Source organism: Natrix helvetica, assembly GCF_964273705.1.
Source record: "Natrix helvetica genome assembly, chromosome: 1".
Taxonomy (NCBI): Eukaryota; Metazoa; Chordata; class Lepidosauria; order Squamata; family Natricidae; genus Natrix; species Natrix helvetica.
The window spans coordinates 115653215-115672125 of record NC_138548.1 but is presented as its reverse complement, the minus strand read 5'-3'; the positions used below and the strand labels follow the sequence as shown (position 1 = coordinate 115672125).

At 40.2% G+C, this 18911-nt stretch overlaps 1 protein-coding gene and 1 long non-coding RNA gene across 7 annotated transcripts in view; one reads left to right on the top strand and one right to left on the bottom strand.

Annotated features, from left to right (window-relative positions):
• Positions 1-7817: 7817 nt before the first annotated feature.
• On the bottom strand, positions 7818-16965 carry LOC309401753. 2 transcript variants are annotated; one of them, XR_014176793.1, is made up of 4 exons: positions 16705-16965; positions 12789-12959; positions 10596-10742; positions 7818-8276 (listed from the first exon to the last, which is right to left on the bottom strand). It is a non-coding gene; the product is annotated as an uncharacterized lncRNA (long non-coding RNA). The 2 variants fall into 2 exon arrangements; XR_014176794.1 differs by lacking the exon at positions 16705-16965 and having other exon boundaries at positions 12789-13216.
• CPT1A (carnitine palmitoyltransferase 1A) overlaps positions 11796-18911 on the top strand; it is a 55049-nt gene continuing 47933 nt past the window's right edge. For 2 of the 5 annotated variants that reach the window (XM_081970923.1, XM_081970919.1), the window contains exons 1-2: positions 11796-11932; positions 17920-17977. The gene's annotated coding sequence lies outside the window, so the exon portion shown is untranslated. Of the gene's footprint in view, positions 11933-12010; positions 12103-17012; positions 17105-17232; positions 17320-17919; positions 17978-18911 lie in introns of those variants that run through there. The other 3 variants (XM_081970921.1, XM_081970920.1, XM_081970922.1) reach the window with 3 other exon arrangements.

Genomic DNA, 18911 nt, shown 5'->3' with positions numbered 1-18911 from the left:
ACTACCCATGGAGCCAGGGGTGGGATTCAAAAATGTTAGCAACCGGTTCTCTGCCTGGTTGCTGGGTGGGTGTGGCCATGGTGGGTGTGGCCTACTCAGCCTCCTGTACCACAGGTTTTTTTTTTGAGCCTCCGGGAGGGCGAAACGGCCTCCCCCAGGTTCCAGAGATCGGAAACAGGCCTGTTTTCGGTCTTCTGGTAGGCCCATTTTTCATCCTCCACAGGCTCCGGAGGCTTTCCCCAAGCCTCCAGGAGGGCGAAAACGGCCTCCCCCAGGTTCCGGAGTGCCTCCAGAGGCCAGAAACAGGCCCGTTTTTGGACTTCTGGTACTTTCAGTTGCCCCATTTTTCACCCTCCCCAGGTTCCGGAGGTTTTCCCCGAGCCTCCAGGAGGATGAAAATGGCCTCCCCTAAGCTCCAGAGGCCCCCCAGAGGCCAGAAACAGGCCTGTTTTTGGACTTCTGGGAGGCCCGTTTTTCGCCCTCCCAGAGCCTCCACACACGCCCTGCACTTACCTGGCATGATGAAAGGGCCACGTGGAGACTCCTGGGAGGATGGGGCAGGGTAGGCAGGGCCAGCCGGTCCTTTCAACCACCGGTTCGGTGAACCGGATGCAAAATTAACATCCAGTTCACCCAAACCGGTGTGCACCGGCTGAATCCCATACCTGCATGTAACCAATTCTGCACCAATTGAAGCTTCCAAATGCTCTTTAAGGGCAGCCCCATGTAGTGGCCACTGAAGTAATATAAACAGAAGGTACCGCTAGTGCATGACACCAGCCAAAATTATCTAAGGTGTATAAAGGCACTTCTAATCAATGTTGGAAGTGTGAAAATCATGAAGGAATATTTCACCATGCATGGTGGGGTTGTGGGGGGGGGGGAAATTGGATACAAATAAATATGATACAAATAATTTTAAAAGTCAATATTTAGATAAAACCAGAACTTTGTTATTGGAACTTATGGCTAACCAGTTAGAAAAGACTCGAAGAAGATTGGGTTTGTACATGGTAACTATAGCAATACTATCATATGCACAATGCTGATGAAACACCAACAATGGAGGAATGGATTGTGAAGTTGACATAATTTATAGAAATGGCAAAACTGACCTGCTTGATCAGAGATAAAATAAAAAATATTTTTTTAAAATAAAAGACTGAAGACTTTTAATGGATATGGTAAAAATGAAAAACAAAAACAAAATGGGTCTTTCTGGATTTGCTGATTTAAAAGGGTTGAGCTATACAACATAATCTCAGAAGAGATAATAGGTTTGCTTGTAACTCTAAAGAAGATCTATTTACTTCTTTAATCTTTTTTCCCGTTATCTATATGGTTTTCAGACTCTTTTATCTTTTTCTTAAGTTTCCTTTGTATTTGTTTTCATGTTTAGCTTTCACGTGTGTAAAAATCTTCAATTTTATTATATTTTTTAAAAAACCATGATACAAGGTCAGTTTATCTGTGTCTGCCTCTCTCTGATAGTATCTGTCCATTCCATTAGGTCAGAGACACTGGGATTTCATTTTCCATAGCTATTCCTGCTCTGTAGTACATTTTCCCCCTTGAGACCCAGCAAGCTCCCATTCTCTTAGCTTTCCAGAAAGTCATTAAAAGATCGTTTTCTACCAGGAACCGGGGTAGCATGGTTACTATACTACTGCATAGTTGGATGGATACAGTTAATCAGATGTTGGATTTTTCTTGTTTCTTGAATTGTTTTATTGCTGCATTTTTATTACTGCTATTAGCTGCCCTTGTGAGTAGGGGCTCACAAGATGGGCAGCCATATAAATGTAATAAGTAAAATAACATAACATGACATGACATGAAATGAAATAAAATAAATACATACATACATGCTGGGAATGCTGACTGCTAATATTCATTCTTGGGTTCATCGTCATCGTCATCGTCCCCCCCCCCCAATTTTTTTTTAAAGAGAGTTTTTATGTTCCCTGAGCTTGGCTGTTTGCTTGCAGACATTTCATTACCCAACTAGATAACATTATCAGTGTGAGCGAGTGTAGGGTTATATGAAATCATTTGCCTGGTCAGTTTTGGTAGGGCTATGATTTTTCCTTGATTAGGGTATTGTTTTCTGCCTGATTGTTTATCTGGTGCTAATCCCTGTTTATGTGATTGCTGGAGGCCATGTGTTCCAGCCTTTTGTTTTTGTGTAGCCCATTTTATCTCTACGTTCATTTCTAAGCTATGAAATTCTCTATTGGAGTTCAGAGGTATATTATGCTGTTCTTAATGTCACTGTTTTTAAAACTGCATGCTGCTCTGAAGACTCTTTTGGATAAAAAAAGCAGTTCAAAAATATTTATGTAAATAAATAAGCATAGATTTGGACTACATATTTGTTAAAACAGGAACAGTTCTACTATTCCATAGTTCTACAGTTCTATAGAAGTACAGAAGGGAATGTGCTATAATGCCTGTTTTTCATTCCCAAAACGCTGATAAAATACAATCTGTCACTAGTATGAAAGTAAAATTAGTCTCACAGTGGAAATGGAGAACACCATAATGGCCCTTATTTAGACAGCAAAGTATCTCCCATTCTTTCAATTATCCTGCCTTATTTGTGGTCTTAAGGTGGGTTTTTTTGCCCTCTCTCCCCATAATGCATGTATGGCATCTGTGTGAATGTGTACAAATTAAATCCTCAAGGGATTTACGTATTCCCTGGTTAAAAACTTGGCAAGAACACAAGTGGCCGATAGAATTTGGATGTAATATTAGCTACAGCTGCCCGGAATAAGTTAGAAGTGTACTTCATTTGTCACCACTTTGATCAAATCTCTTGAGTGATTGGAGCGCTGAGTTCCTAAACAGCTATCCCTGTGTAATAGAAGAGGAAAGAAAGGGAACAGATTTAGTCTGTTTTTTTTAAGAAATGTCTTGCCATTTACTACAAGTGTTGTGCTTGTCAAGTAGCCAGCAGCTGTGGAAAATAGTAAACCGAAGCAGTTGGCTGCCAGTATTCTTTTTTGTTTAAAAAGGGTGCTTAATACTTTTGCCATTTAGCAGAAGTGTCAAACTCACATCGTCACAGCGGGGTCATGTGATGTATCATAACTTTTTTCCCTTTTGCTAAACTGGGCATGGGCATGGCCAGCACGTGACACATCCAGGCTGCAAGTTTGACAGCCCTGCCAAGGAGTATGTAAATACAAAAGATTTTATAGGAAAAAAAATCTATATTCCTTTACCTGACAGTAAACTCCATTGAATCCAGTTGGCTTAATTTCCTGAACACCCAGAAATAATAATTCCAACTTAATCCAACATGGTCAGCTTGTATAAAAGATAAATAGCAAAAACAACTGGACCAGTGGTAGATCCTAACCGGTTTATTACCAGTTCACTGAGAGGGCGTTATGTGTGCACGCTGCTCACTTCGCCCGCATGCATGCCGTGCGTTGCTGCACATGCACAGTTGACTGAAAACTGTTCTGCGCATGTGCAGAAACATGCCGCCGACGGCAGAAGAGACCGGGGAACCGGTTCCAGTGACTCAGGACACCATACCACTACCGGTTCACCCGAACCAGTCTGAACCAGTAGGAACCCACCACTGAACAGGGCCGACTAAAGCAAAAGGCTTGCCCATTCTCCTTGTCTTCCTGCACACCCACCCTTGGTCTTCAAACAAAGCTCATTCTCGGATCCCAACTTTTTTCAACAGAACCAAAGTCTTTTCCTTTTGAAAGCAGCAGACATGTTCTTTCTCTTCACAATATTTCTAACAAGGCAGTTGATATTCCAAGCAATATACACAATTAGGTGCACAGATGTTGATCTGCTATTAACATAGTTCCCTAAGCACAGCGTGCATTGGTGTGTGACTCTCATAATGCAATTCACTTGCCACTTAAATTGCAGTATTGAAACATCAGCCAGTCCAGGTACTTAGCAATAATGTTGAACAAACAGTTAATTATATTTTCATACGGTGGGCATTGGCTCTAGAGTGGCTATGTTTCATACTTGTCAGGATCCATGTTCAGCATGTTATATTTACTTAGTAATAATGTCCAGGTGGTTAAGTTAAATTTAACATGCAAAAAATTGACACTTGCAGGGAAGTTTTGCAAAGGTTAATTACAGGAAAAATCAAATGGGCAGAGGTAACTGAAGAAAGGCTCTCTCTCTCTCCACCCCCCCTACTTTCCTACTTTTAAGCTATTACTTATTCTGATAACCCGATTTTCTGGATTTGGAAAACACATGAAACCTTAAACTTACCGTAAGGCCACAGTTCATGCAAATACTAGGCTAAAATATAGTTGGCTAGTTTATGATTTAATGTATTGCATGAAAAGACTTCTGAAAGATATCAGAACAAGGACAGAACAAGAAGCAATGGGTGGAAACTAATCAAGGAGAGAAGCAACTTAGAACTGAGGAGAAACTTCCTGACAGTTAGAACAATTAATCAGTGGAACAGCTTGCCTCCAGAAGTTGTGAATGCCCCAACACTGGAAGTCTTTAAGAAGATGTTGGATAGCCATTTGTCTGAAACGGTATAGGGTTTCCTGCCTAGGCAGGGGGTTGGACTAGAAGACCTCCAAGGTCCCTTCCAACTCTACTATTGTATTGTATTGTATTGTAAGATGATGGTGGGGGAAGAACTCCAATTTACAATCAGAATATTCCATATGAAACTTAGGCTTGATAAGTATATGTCTAAATAAGCAGCTTGCTGGCTGGAAGTCAGCAATCCCAGCCTTAGAAGGAAGGTCTGCTTCCTATATCACACAGGATCAACATTATAGATTTCTAGCTACAAGGAACATGGGGGGGGGGAAACACACACACTAAACATTTGTCAATTATATAATTACATTTTAAGAGCTGGGTTCCACTGAAGGAAGCAAGAGAAAGGCAATTCAACCCCATTTCCCCTTTTTAAGTCACTCTCTCCAGAAAATTTATTTGTAGAATATTGTATTCCATCCAGTGTTTTATATTTTCAATTATTTAAACACAAATACTATCTCTTTGTTTCAGGGGTGAAATTCAGCAGGTTCTGACAAGTTCTGGAGAACCGGTAGCAGAAACTTTGAGTAGTTCGGGGAACCAGCAAATACCACTTCTGGCTGGTCCCAGAGTGGGGTGGGAATGGGGATTTCGCAATATCCTTCGCCTAGGAGTGGGGAGGGAATGGAGATTTTGCAGTATCTTTCCCCTGCAGGTCCACCAAGCCACACCCACAGAACCGATGGTAAAAAATGTGAATTTCACCAGTGCTCTGTTTATACTAACATATAATGCAAACAAGAATGCTAATACATGGTTTGCATTAAAAAAAAACCATGCATCACACAACTGCATGGTTTGCTCAGCTGGATTTTCCACATAGCTATTTCTATTCAAAGTGGCCTGGATTTAACACAGTGTAATAGGATTGGCCTTGTGTGTCAGATTTTTTTCCTGAGCCAGGCTCCCTCCTGTGATTAAATTATGTCACCTGTCACCTAAATCCACATACTACTCCCCAACTTTTTTCTAGTTGTCAAGAAGAAGGTACAGTACTTCAAAGCGCTAAGAAGAGATGTTCTCCTTCCTGGAAGGTGGAATTTGAAGTTGCTCCTAGCAAAGTGTATTTCTAAGTACCAATTCCAAGGGACTCGGCTTCAGCCACTCAATGTTTTCTTCTTTAGGGAAGGTCCATTAGGGAACATCTTCTCCTTTAGGGAAGCAGAACCCCCTTCAGACATTACACATGGCATCGTAAGCACAGTTTCATCACTTATGATGGGAGGGATGAGACCTAGAAGAGAGAAGGAGCTTGAGACCCTTGGGCTGAAAAACTAATGGCATAAATGAATTGGTTTTTGCTCCATATGCCATATTTATTGTGCCCTAAATAGTAAATATTCAACTTAGCAAATATTGGTATACAGTGTCACTAGTAAAAATGTGGCACATAGGCACAAGCATAATTACCTTGGACAGAAATTAACTTAATCATATCATTCTAGTAGCCTCTGTCGGAGGCTGATTGAACATGTGAAAGGATTGGGAAATAGAAAGTAATGACCTACATAGAAGCCTGGTTCTTCTTCCCTTTTGTCTTTAGATATGTTGCCAGGAGAGAGAGAAAGAGATCAGATAAGTGCTAGAAGAGAAGGAAGTTGCTTTTTAAAAAGTAAACATTAGTAACATTAGTTTTATGTAGAGCACTGACCTGAACCATATTATGGTACTATGTTTTTATACAAGCAATATGTCAGTCCAGCTCATGAGGCACTAATTCTTGCTGTGCTTCCTTGTGAGGCAAAGCAGGCGGACTATGGGACTTGGAAGTTGTGGTTGAACATTTCAGGCTAGCTATACTCAAACCATAACTGGTGAAAGTAACTGAGAGATAAATGCTGCAATCCTCAGCTGGGCAAAAGACAAATATTAATGGTCTTTGCTCTGCTTGATGATAACATGGGATTTTGCCTTTAATGGAACAAACATCAAAATAAGCAGACTGTAAGGTTGAGCAGACAACACAGAGGAGCTTCTCAGTCTCTGACTTTCTTTCCTTGGCTGCTGAAAATCGTGGCCAACTAGATAGCAGACATTACACGTTTTTCACAATGCTGTTCATGTCCTTTCATACACAAGGTCAGCTTGGATCTGCCCTTGTTATCTCTTCATGATACCATAGAACATCTAAGTCTTCATACACTGAGCTGATTAACTTCAGAAATTTAATCAGCTCAGCTCCTACTGCCAGAGCCAGAAAGAGAGAATGGCTGCCCCTCCTCTTTAGATGCTAAGGGAAGCTCTCCATCCACAGAACTCTCACCTCATCTCACCAATTGGTGCCTTGGACTTTATTTCCCCTTTTGAAACAAAGACATAGTTGGACTTGCTGTATTCCTTGCTTTTTTACTATTGGAGCTTTGCTATGCCTGTGTAGCTGGATAGAAGTTTTGTGCTTTACTTTTTTTACTTGAAAATATGAAAGAAGAACAAGACAAGAATAGGAAGCCAGCTAGCCTCCATTTTTAACACTCCTGCATTGGCCCACTGGGGGAAGACCTATCCTGTTCTAGAAAGGGGAGGAGAACATCATGAAAAAGCTGTAATAATTTAGGTAGCAAAGGGGCCACAGTGTGGAAGAGATCTATATTGCTTTAGGATATTTGCCAGATCTATTCAGGATCTTTTAATTATGCCCATTTTCCAGTCCCGTATAGCTGTCTGGAGAAAACTCAGGTGATTTCTTATGATTTCTTATCTCCTTGGTGATATCTTGTTTCCCTACTGTTTCACTGTTCTCACTAATTTCTCAGAGAGAAGCCAGATCATTTCTTTTGAAGATGGCCACTTCAACCCTGGTATTAGCAATAAAGCAGTAGTATAGTTAATGTCTTGGATCAAGCTTCCTAGATGTCTTCTGTTATGAGTGCAGGAACTTGTACCTCTCACAAAACGTAGAGCATAGCTATTGTTAGTTGCGAAGTCGTGTCAAACCTTTTGCGACCTCATGGACAACATTTCTCAAGGCCTTCCTGTCCTCTACCATCCTCTGGAGTCAAATTAAGCTCACGCCTACTGTTTCAGTGACTCCATCCAGCCACCTCATTATGTCTTCTTCTTCTTCTTTTGCCCTCAATCTTTCCCAGCATTAGGCTCTTCTCCAGTGAGTCCTTCCTTCTCATCTGTCAATTCCCATGAATAAGTAAGAAATGTAAATAACTATACAATACTGTACAATAATCTCATGAAACTGCCAAATCTCATAAAACTGAATGTTTTATTTAGCAAATTGAGCATTGCCCAATTTCTGTGGCCCTAGATAACTTTCTATTTTCAGATGAAATCTTATGAGTACATTAATTAAATGAAAATGTGCAAAAATAAACACTGTCAACTCAGCAAAAAATTGCATGATTTCAGAAATGTATGAAATGTCAGCTTTTTATTTTACTCTAAAGAAGGCAGTATCATTGTGTGCCATCACATAATAATGTTCCTTTCTTTGGGGGGGGGGGGGGGGATTGCTGAACTATGATGCAGAGGAATTTCAGGATATAAAATGGTGTTAGCATTTACCAGAAGGCATCTTCCCATATAGTTCTTCATTTCACCCAACAAACTCAGCAGAAGCTCAGCTTGTGCACATGCCAGTTCTGTGAGCATGTACCGAAGGTTTTATCCCATCAGATTTGATCAGAATGAACTGTTCCTGGCTCCAGCCAAGTATCAGAAGCTTTGAAATAAAAAAAAACACAATTCCAACAAGAACGTAGGCCATTCTGTATGAAAAGCATAATGTAATATTGAAAATATATAATTATGGCCTCAGCTCTATATAAATACAAGATTTTAAATACCTGAAATATAGCCCAATGATTGCTACGCTTATCTTCATTGTCTCTAGGAAAATTTTTAAAAAATATCTTTAAGAAGATAATTAATCTGTGTAACTTTTTCAATATTAAACAATCCAACATTTTTTCTCCAAGTATCTATATATGTGTTGTCATTCAGACTTAACCCTTTGATCCACTGGATAGATTCAACATGCAATAGCTGTAGTCTGGCTTTTTAATCACATTAAAGGACGAAGGGCAGCTCTGACATATTAGCAAACATGCAGATAAACCTATTAACGTAAGTGGCCAAGGAAGTACACAGGACAATTTCAATACCTTTGACCTACCTTCTTGTGCAAGTTAATAATTCAGTTAATGCCAACTTACTTTCAAAAGTTATTAGACAGCATGTTGCTATGGTAGTGTCCTAATCCTGGTGCGCAGTTGTGTGTTGCAAATTAGAATCGGGAAAAGTGAAGCAATAGTACTTTTATTTATTGTGAAGAAAAGTTTAACAACAGAAACTCTTATTATGATCTCTGTAGTAACTGAACAAGAGAAATACACACCTCTTGATAAGAATGAAGGAAAGTTTTCCTTGTTCAGAAACATCCAAATGGTGAGTCACAAAGGGTAAAAGTCCCTAAAATTTTATAGTGTGGATAATTAAATCATTTAAGGAATGTCATGAATGGAACAATGTGTTCATGAGACTAATGAACTCCTATTCTGAGTTGTATCAAGATTAGATAAAATATAATTACAGAACTCGACAGTATCAGAGTCACATTATCTTTTACTATAATAACATACCCTTGGAAAAATGAATTAACATTAATTCATTAATTCCTAGAAATAACAAAATATGTGTACACTACTTTTAGATAATCCATCTTGAGGTGACCATTGCACAATATTTCTATCTGCATTCTGCAGTATAGTTTTGCTGTCATTTCTGTATTTTCCACTTTTGTCTGTATCTGTTAGAGGCTCTGGGTTGCAAAATATTAAAATGTAGAATTCTAAAATACAAGACACACTGGTCCTATTTTCATTGCCAGATTAATCCACTTTAATGAAATCTCTTTATGTACCCATAGTCCAATTTTCCCTTAGGGTTGCAAGATGCTGCCCACATCTCATGCCCATCCCATAAATAAAACTTCCAAAGTATACCCAAATAAAAACAGCTCTTTCCTGCGTAAGCCAACATAATATAGCCAGAGCTTCATGGTATATAAAATCCATAAAGCTTTGTCAGTCATTAGAAAATGAGATTGGTAAACTATGCTGTGTTTGGTAATTGGTCAGTTTCAATCCTTCTCCATGCCCAACATTCTCTTATGAAGTAAGACAATAGTTGCCCACCAGTTAGCTTCAATTATCCTACCCTATGGGGCCTATCTGCCTCCTTCCTCTTTGGGTCTATTTTTACTCTATGCCTTTCTGCATGGTTATATCTTTTTTTTTTATTTAAAGGATACCAAGTGGTGATTAGGTGAAGGGGCAACACAAACCAATCTTGAGAAGACAGGAGGAATCCTATGTCTGACTCATCCCATTCATGTTGCAGTGGCCTCATTTAGATATATTTTCTACTGGTTGGGGTCATAAGGTGGGGGGAGGCATAGCAAACAAAGCAAAATGGGGAAACAATTTACTGATCATGACTGGCACATTTATTAATTAGGACACTATTATTCAACAGCAAGAAATCGTAGAAGACACAGCAGGGGCAAGATAGAGAATGGAGACTGGAAAGGTTGTATTGACAGTATTTTCTGCTGATTGACGGATGGATGGGGAGACAATATTTTAAGTTAGGAAAAAATGAAATCTAAGCTGCCAATAAGATCAAACATGATGCCAGAGAAAAAGAGGCACAAAAACAGGAAAAACATGTGATAACAATTTGATAAGGAAACCGTACTGTAAGTGAACAAACTACAGCAATTCTCTATTGCAGACAGAGTACTTTCAAGTGGACAGCTCCTAATAGTGAATGAAGAGCACTTGTTCGCAATTTTTGCAGTAAACAAGAAAATCAGATTACATTGTGTGTAAACATTGGAAGATAAACAATAGAAGATAGTTTTATCTGGATTCACTGTAAAATTATTTCTGTGAAACCCATTGTATGATCATGGCCTTCTGGAAATCAAGGGGCTTCTACCTTAGCATAATTGAACATGGGCAAAATTGCCTCTGTTCCTGACATTTGGCTCACAACCAACCCTGGTTCCTCCATTGTCAACTTACATTGTGAAGAAAGCTGTTAACTGCATAAACTGATAGCAGCAGATGCTTAGTTCAGCCCCAATTCACCAGGTGGCATTTATTAGCTTCACTTTTTCCTTCTTTAGGCCAATTAGAAACATTTTTTTCTGTTTTACAATATTGATGTAACTGTAGAGAAATCAAGAGTAGGAAGCACTTAATAAATAGGGACACTGAATAAAACAATATTTGCTTTAAAACACAAATGATGTTGCAACAGTGTCCCTGGTATGTCCCGCAGACCCTTCTAATCCTAAAATACCTACCGATGTTTGGGATATGAGTTATTCCCCTATTCAGTGCAATTTTGGAAAACTGCTGTAAAGAGACCAAGGGTCTTTCAGTTAGTCTCAAACACACACACACACACACATTCCTCCATGAATCGGATCACTCCCTTGTGTTCCCAGCAACTTGCTAATCAAGCCCCTTATTCTCATGGGCATTTTCAGGGCCCTGATTAGACAATGGCATTGGAATAGCATATTCCGGGGTACGATTATACCTCCCTTTTTTCAAGATGCACTTTTGGTCGCACTTTGCCACAAGTCACCTGAACTCACCTGCCTAAAATCAGGCAGGCACCGCCCCACCGTTCCTGCGGCTGGCGGGATCGGGCACAGTGGAAAATCCAGTTTTCTCAAACTGGAAGGTTCAGTTTAAGATTCTTTACATTCTGGACTAAGGACAAGCTAAGGCCAGAGTCCTTCAGACGAGGGGAAAATAGGTCGGCTGGGAAGTTTTGGTACCGATGCAAGTCGCAACTGGCCCCATTCTTGCAATGCTAACCTTCCGTGCGGCTTCTCTTTCATACTTGAAGCCGGGACCTCTAACTGACCCGCGCCTGACCCGTTGCGCGGTCTACGACGGGCAGGACACCCATTCAAGTTCCCAATGCTTTTAATAAAACTTTCACAGCAGAAGGCGAGAGATGAATCAGCAGGCCACTTCCTTCACCTCTGCGGCACTTTGTCGGACTCAAAAAGGGAGAAAAGCCTCCCTTTTGCGGACGTAGCTGTCGAGGTCTCGAAAGGAGCCCCGGCCACGCCCCCTTCCTTTGCTCTCCCTCCTCGCCGCACTTTCTGCCCGCAGTCCAGTCTCCACCCAAGATGAGCAAGACCGCCCTTTCCTCCGGCCGTCGCCGCCTCTTTTGGCCCCGCCTCTTGTGTTGGCAGGTTGGCCAATCCGGCCCTAGCCGGTAACGGGGCGCTGTACCGCGCGTGGGTTTCCCCCCCTCGCCCTCTTTTGCTTCTTGGCGCTCGCGGAGTCCGGGCGCTTTCCTCTCGCGTCTGCTTTGTTGCTCGCTGGACAGCAGTACAGTAAGTGACGCTCCCCGGCCCCACATACAAACACCGCCCTTGCCTTATTTGCGTCTCGCCTGTCGCGCCTTCCGCTCCCTTCCTTTAGTTTAAAGAAAGGGCGTGCTTTGCAGAAACCCATTTTGCAGAAAGAGACTTACTCGTGGAGCGAGAAGTAGTTGACGTGGACGGTAATGGAGCCTTACTTGAATCGGTGTGGCCGGGTAGAAACTGGGCAATGGGCAGGTGCCGGGCCGGCGGTGTCTGGAGCGTGCTTGGCTCTCTCGCCTGGGAATTGTGTGTACACGCGCGTTTCTTCCCCGCCGGGAGCTCCTTCCGCGGGGTTCTCAAAAGGAGGGGGGCAACTTAGGGGCACAAAACCACCAGATCTTGAAACCGGAGAGGCGGGAAAAAAAGTAACCAGCTTCTCCCGGCTGCTCGCTTGTTTCCCTGAGGATTTGCGTGAAGAAGACACGGATCGCGAATCCCAGGCGCTCACCTTGGAGGAACTTTTGACTCTGCCCAGATTCTGCCTGTCATCACCGTTTGGGTCTTCCTCCCTCCTCAGCTTCAGGCAGTCCCTAACTGTAGGCCACCTGGAAGAGTCTCTTCCTTGTCTACTTCGGCTTCCCCCAAAGTAGATTTCTCTAGAGGTGTGGAATTTGGGGTGGGGGTGGGGGGGTGGGCTTGTTTAAAGAAGGGAAGGGATTGAAGGTGACCTAACTCAGAACATGAATCGAGAAGTGGCATGATCGCTTGGATAAATATTTTTATTTCAAGGCAGTATTGGTGAATATTCCCAAGGACTTACTTAAGCATTTGCGGTTTCGTGTTCATTAGGTCATAGACTTTATAGTAGTGGAGCACGGAAACCTACCTTGGCATAGAATTATAATGGGATTGGAAGGTCAAATGAAGATTCTGCTCCTAGGCTTCATAGTTTTACACAGAGCTCTGCCCCTGGTTTGTAGCTGAGGATGGTAGGAAATGTAGTCCAACCCACACAGAAGCATCACTTCTCATTTGTGTTGAGAAATTGGAAAATGCTCTAACAAGGAACGACACTATTAAGGAACTTTTACTATAGTCACATGTTGTCCTACTGGGATAGATGCATTTGCCGGCCTGGCCTGTTAATTTTTAACTTATTTTAAATGTATTGTCTTTTAAATTTGGTTTGTTTTTTTGGATATGGATTTAATTTTTTTTTAAACTTTTGGGATGTATGTTTTTTAATGTTGTACGCCGCCCTGAGTCCTTTTGGAGAAGGGCGGCATATAAATCCAAATAAACAAACAAACAATAAACAAACAATATTAAATCATCCAGTTAAACTGTGTTATTTCTTTTTGTTGAAAAGCTTTCTATGGCAAGGTTTAATTGCCTTACAAGATAAAGCAGTCATATGGTAATCCCCTCTTAATGCATGAAACACAGAGAAATACATTTTCTACTTAGCCTTTCATTGTCTTCTCTTCCCACCCCTTTCAAACCAAAATTTATGAAAACAAGCATACGTTTTAGTTATAATGATTTGGGTGTATAACCAAGTAGATGGGAGTATGTATTAGGAAAATGCTATTATAAAATTACATTTTTTTGAAACTAGCTGCTGTTCTATTTTTAAATGAACCTTTCTTCCTTAGGTTTCAGAAGTGGAGCTAAAAACAAATGACTTGAATTCAGTACTACATGATATAAAACGTGGAATGTTCATACTATAAATATAACTTTTTTTAGAGCAGCTGCTTTAGCTTTTCTTTATGTTATTTAAAATTTTATATTTAGGAAAGAGAAAATATTAGCTAGCAATATAGAGTATATCAAACTCTTCTTATTCCTAAAAGAAATTACATATTTTAAAATCCATAATCCATAAGATGCTAATATTGAATATTTAGAGAAACGCAAACATATTTTAAATTAATCAATTGGTTTTAAGTTGGATAAACAAAGTGAGAATATTTAAAAGATTCATCTCCAGAATTATGTCAACTTTCTTAAGCAAAATTGGTCCACTTAAAAAGAGCATGTTTCATACAAACAATTTAAAAAGCCTGGCTGTATCTCTAATGAACATGTATTTCTGGAGTTTAGGTTAACAGAGTCATGCAGGTGTAAAGATGCATTGTGAGATAGAATATGATATATAATCTCAGGTCATTGTGTACGGTAAATCTATCCCTATAAGTCTTTAAAAATCTGGAACTTTCAGTTTTATTGCCAAGAAATACCTGAGCTTTCAATTGCACACATGATATTAAGAAAGCAAGTAATATTTTACAAATATTTAGGATTAAGAAAGGTGCTTTTAATATAATGTAGGTGCAGGTTAAAGCTTTATCCCACACTATTGATTTATGACCTGATGCAATGTGGGTAAATGAGCATAAACTACAGTGATTCTTGTATAACTGGAATAGCTAGATGAGCACTGTTTCATCTTTATGTTTTTAATAAGTGCTGGTCTTTCTGAGACACAGAATTATGTAGTTCACAGTAACAGTTAAAAATCACTATGCAGGCCAGCGATGGCAAACCTTTTCAGCACTGAGTGCCCAAACTGGAACGTGCGCACGCCGAAACACTGGAAACCTGAAGACCAGCTGGCCAGAGCGCATACATGTACCACACAGCTGGTCTTTGGATTTCTGGTACATGCAAAGACCAGCTGTGTGCTGGAAATCAGAAGAGCAGTTGGCGATGGCACACATGCCCAGAGGGCTCTGCGTGCCACCTCTGGAACGCGTGAGATAGGTTTACCATCACAGATATAGGCAAAGTAATTATTGCAACTATGACGAGCCAGTACTGTATGCATAATGCATTTATAATAGGATATATTTATATAATTTCATGTAGAAGTTCAGAATAGCTATTGCATAGTATCCAGCAGTTTACAGGTTGGGTTGGATTTTTTTTGCGCAAATACAGATTGTTAACAGCAACCTATTTTCCCACGTCTCAAGCTTCAGGATTGCAACATGGGCAGTGAAACTTTCCTTCCCATAAAATTCATGGGCTTTTTTGTACCTTCCCACTCAGGAGTAAATTGAGCTCAATGGAGCTTATTAGTCTAAATTCTATCTTTTCAAATTTGTCTCTTGTCCCCTGAGCTGCCTCTGTGAAAGCCTGGTCTCTTCTGCGAATGCCCCAAAATGCCCAAGGATGGTGGTATCGAGCAACTGGAGGGGAGGGAGCCTACAACAGTGGCTAATAGAAGCTAGGCAGATTCCAAACCTTTGTCAACAGCTTTAATGAGATGTCATCAAGTATTGTTTGTACAATATTGGCTCAAGAGGGAAAGGCCTACCTCTAAACGGAGCAGTGAAATTCAAATGTAGGTTGCCTTTGTGGCAGGCAAAGGCAGGAAATAAGGTAAATGTGACATTATGAAAATATGCCCTTTAAAATGATTAGTGAGGCATTGTCATACTGTTAAAGAGTAGGTATTGGGAGGAGAAGTAATGTTTAATACCGCACTATTTGGATATTTTCAAATAAATGCCTTCAGTAGAATTTTTCTAAAGCTGTCCCTGAAGTAGCAGACTCAGTGATACTGTTGGTATATCAGTTATTTTCAGAATTCCGAACTGGTTTTTTTTAAAAAACTTTAGTATATTCAAATTCAACAAGTATGACAGAAGTGTCACAACCTAGATGGAAGTCTGGGGTGAGACTTGCTTCATTTCTCCTGCAGCATATTGATTGGTGGATGGATTTCCTCCTGCCTGGTAACCTGCTGGAGAGGGACAGCAGCACAGCTGGAGGAATCAGCCAGCTGCTTGTCTTATCAAGTGCTGCATACACAAAATCAGGACAGTGCTATTTAGCAGTAAGAAAGAACAGGGGCACTAAAGGCAGAAATCACTAATGGAAAAAGGCCTTGTTTTAGGACAACAGATTCCTAATGAATGTTAGCGGCAAAAGTCTTCATAAAAATAATGGGAGCAATTAATCAGAAAGCTGGCGGGTTCCCCTTTCTGGGATGTATTTAGGCGAGACCAAAGAGCCATGCTTTAATTTGGATTCTTGCAGTGAGGTGAAGGTTGGCCCACAATAACAAAGCGGCTTCTTCCGATTGTATGATTCTGTGAAATACTATAAATCCCTGAGAGCCTATTCTCCAAGGGGGGGAACTTTAACATATCCATAAAACATTAATTTCAAAGAGTTTAGATACCTGCAGGCTGAGGCTGCAGTCATATGCATGGAGGCAAGCAGGCGCTACTACTGGGCCAATTTGATAATGCCATATAACTTTTTGAATCTATGCATATTGCAATAGGAATGCATCCCTTGAATGCAGTATGACTTACTCTTGAATAAAGGCGGGAGTGGGCTGTATGACAGAGAGCAGAATATGAAGAAAAGAAACCAATTTCCTTCTCTTTTGGGGGTATCTATGGATGCATTCATCTGATGGCAGATCTTTTAAAGGAAGAATGAGGTGACACTTCTGGATAAAGGTTCCAGGGGGGGAAAAGCATGCTGCTTGGGTGGGATCCAATGCTTGCTGTTCTATCCATTAATACTGAATCTTGTCAGACATTTTGACAAGAATGGTCACGTATCTTCTCTACCCCCCCCCCCCCCAGCACCAGCAGAGGAGCTGTCGTGTGGGCTTCTCACACTGTTCAGAAAAGGGCAAGGAACACATGGCAGAAATCGTGCCTACCCCTTCCTCTCTCCCTTGGCATTTACAAAAGCAGAAGGTCTCCCTCGTCTTAATTATTGGAAACTAATATAGTAACTAATTATATATTTTTTAAATTAGATATTTAAAGACTTACGTTGTTTGCAGCACTGCATGGGGGGAAAAAATCGGGAGCAATTCTACCAGGGTTTTATTTTTATGATCCTAGCATCCAGATTTGCCGTGGTGTTGGTTTGAATGTAACTTAGCTAGCTGTGGATTGCTTTTGAACGGTCGTTTTCCGTGCCTTTTGAATGCGCGATACCTTCGGAGCGTTTCCTCGTTTTCTGCAGAGACTGAATTCAAGACCAAACTGAACGTTTGCAGTCCAGTCGTGTTTTGTGCATCAGCGTAACCTTTTACCTACTTTTTCTAAGCGTGTCATGTGATCCTTCCCTGCTGCGGTGGAAGGGCGGGGTTTCAAGAAGTTGCTGCTTTTGAGAAAGAGCTGTTGACTTACTGAATACCTCCATAAACTGAATCACGAGGTTTTAATGGTAACGGGTAGAAAGAAAAGAGTGGGTTAAGCATATCATACGTATTTCTTACTTGCCTGACTCCAAAGGGATCTCTTCCTCATAGCATTCCGGCTCATGGAAATGGTTCAGTTGTACAAAAATAGAACTAGCAACTTGTACAGTATATATAATTTTCTGCTCCAATGCATTATTACGCTGTGTAGTTGAAGAAATAGGCAGCTTTGGAGATCGAAGTAAGACTCCATAAACCGTTGGATTATAAACTTATCCCCTATATTTGAACTATTTGGGCTTATTAATTGAACCCGCTTAGTTTCACAGAAGCACAAACCGGCTTTCAGAGACTGAATTGGCTGAGTTGTTTAAATGCAGCCTGATCTGGAATTGTAGGAAACCTCATGCAGATCTAATGTTGCACGTTCAATATGGCTGATTATTTAAATCAAGAAAGTGAATACCGTTGTTCACTTCATTTAATTACAGTAATATGTGTTATATATTAATGAGTTACATCCTGTACTCTTAAAACAGTTATTGCAGATTTCATAAATGTGAGACTGGAATTTTAGGACCTCAGTACTAAATGTACAGCTGCTGAAAATTAACTTTCTCAGTATGCTGTAAGAGAACATTCAAAGTTAAAAAACAACCTTGTTCTTTCAAGATAGCAGTGTCATCCAAGTATTTGCATATATTATCAGTGTAGATACTGTTTTTCTTTTCTTTTTTGCATCAGTCTATTTTTCCTACTGCTGGGGAGTGCGTTTTTCTTATACCTTAGTCCTGATGTTTGAATTTGAATTAACATGCTTTTCTTTGGTCTTGCAATTCAGGTTGAATAGATCCCAAGGAAAACAATAGCTGCATATATTCTTGCTGAGTCCCCATTTGGTGAGTAGGATTCTTTCTTTATGACCCACCCTGTGTTTTTTCAAGAAGTTTTCTAATAATAGGATAAATGTTACTGATATAGAAAATTTGTAAAGCTATGTTGATGCTATTGTATGAAAAAATTAAACACCAGCCCTGTATTTTCTCTTTCACTCTGCTTCTTTCCCAGCATGATCTGAACCTTTGGGCTTTGCCAAATAATATGTCAGCAGTACTAATAAAAGTTTCCTCTTCTGACTGGAGAGATTTGATGGCACTTCTGCATTCCTTGCACAGTGCGATTTGTATTGCATTTCTAAATTGAGACGCATGCTCTGTAATGCTATGGCCTTTTACCTAGTTTTCTGGGACAAAACACATGACCACTTCAGAAATGTGGAGGCGGAGAAAGATTGCAGTAGACAATGAAACCTCTTTTACTATCCAAAAGAATGATCTTGAAAAAGAATAAAGTTTGGATTGTTGCAATTGCTTTTTTACCCTAAAAAAAAGTTTGTGTTTTTTGTTGAATCATGTTTCATAATCGTGACTAGCAACGTTAAAGATCGTTCTTGTGAAAATATATATATATTCAGAATGATACAGAGCCACAAAATTAAAAGAAATTGGAGAGTGAGGAAATGCTACTTGGGCAACATGACAGTTGTGTTTGCCTCGGTTTTGGTAGTAAGAATAATATCTTGTGGAATTATTTCATATATGGGGAAGCTGAATGGGACACTTGCTTTATGTGTGACAGAACAGTAAAAAATAGGTAACAACATACCTGACTAGAGATAAAATATGTACAGTTTGCATGCAAATGTGTTTAATCCAGCTGCTAAATCTTTAAAAGAAGGCTTCTCAAATTTTCTGTTCTCTAGGTTTGTTGGGTCTACTGTATCACTCTCAGAAATCCTAGAAAACTTAACACTTAGAAGATCTTGGCTAAGCC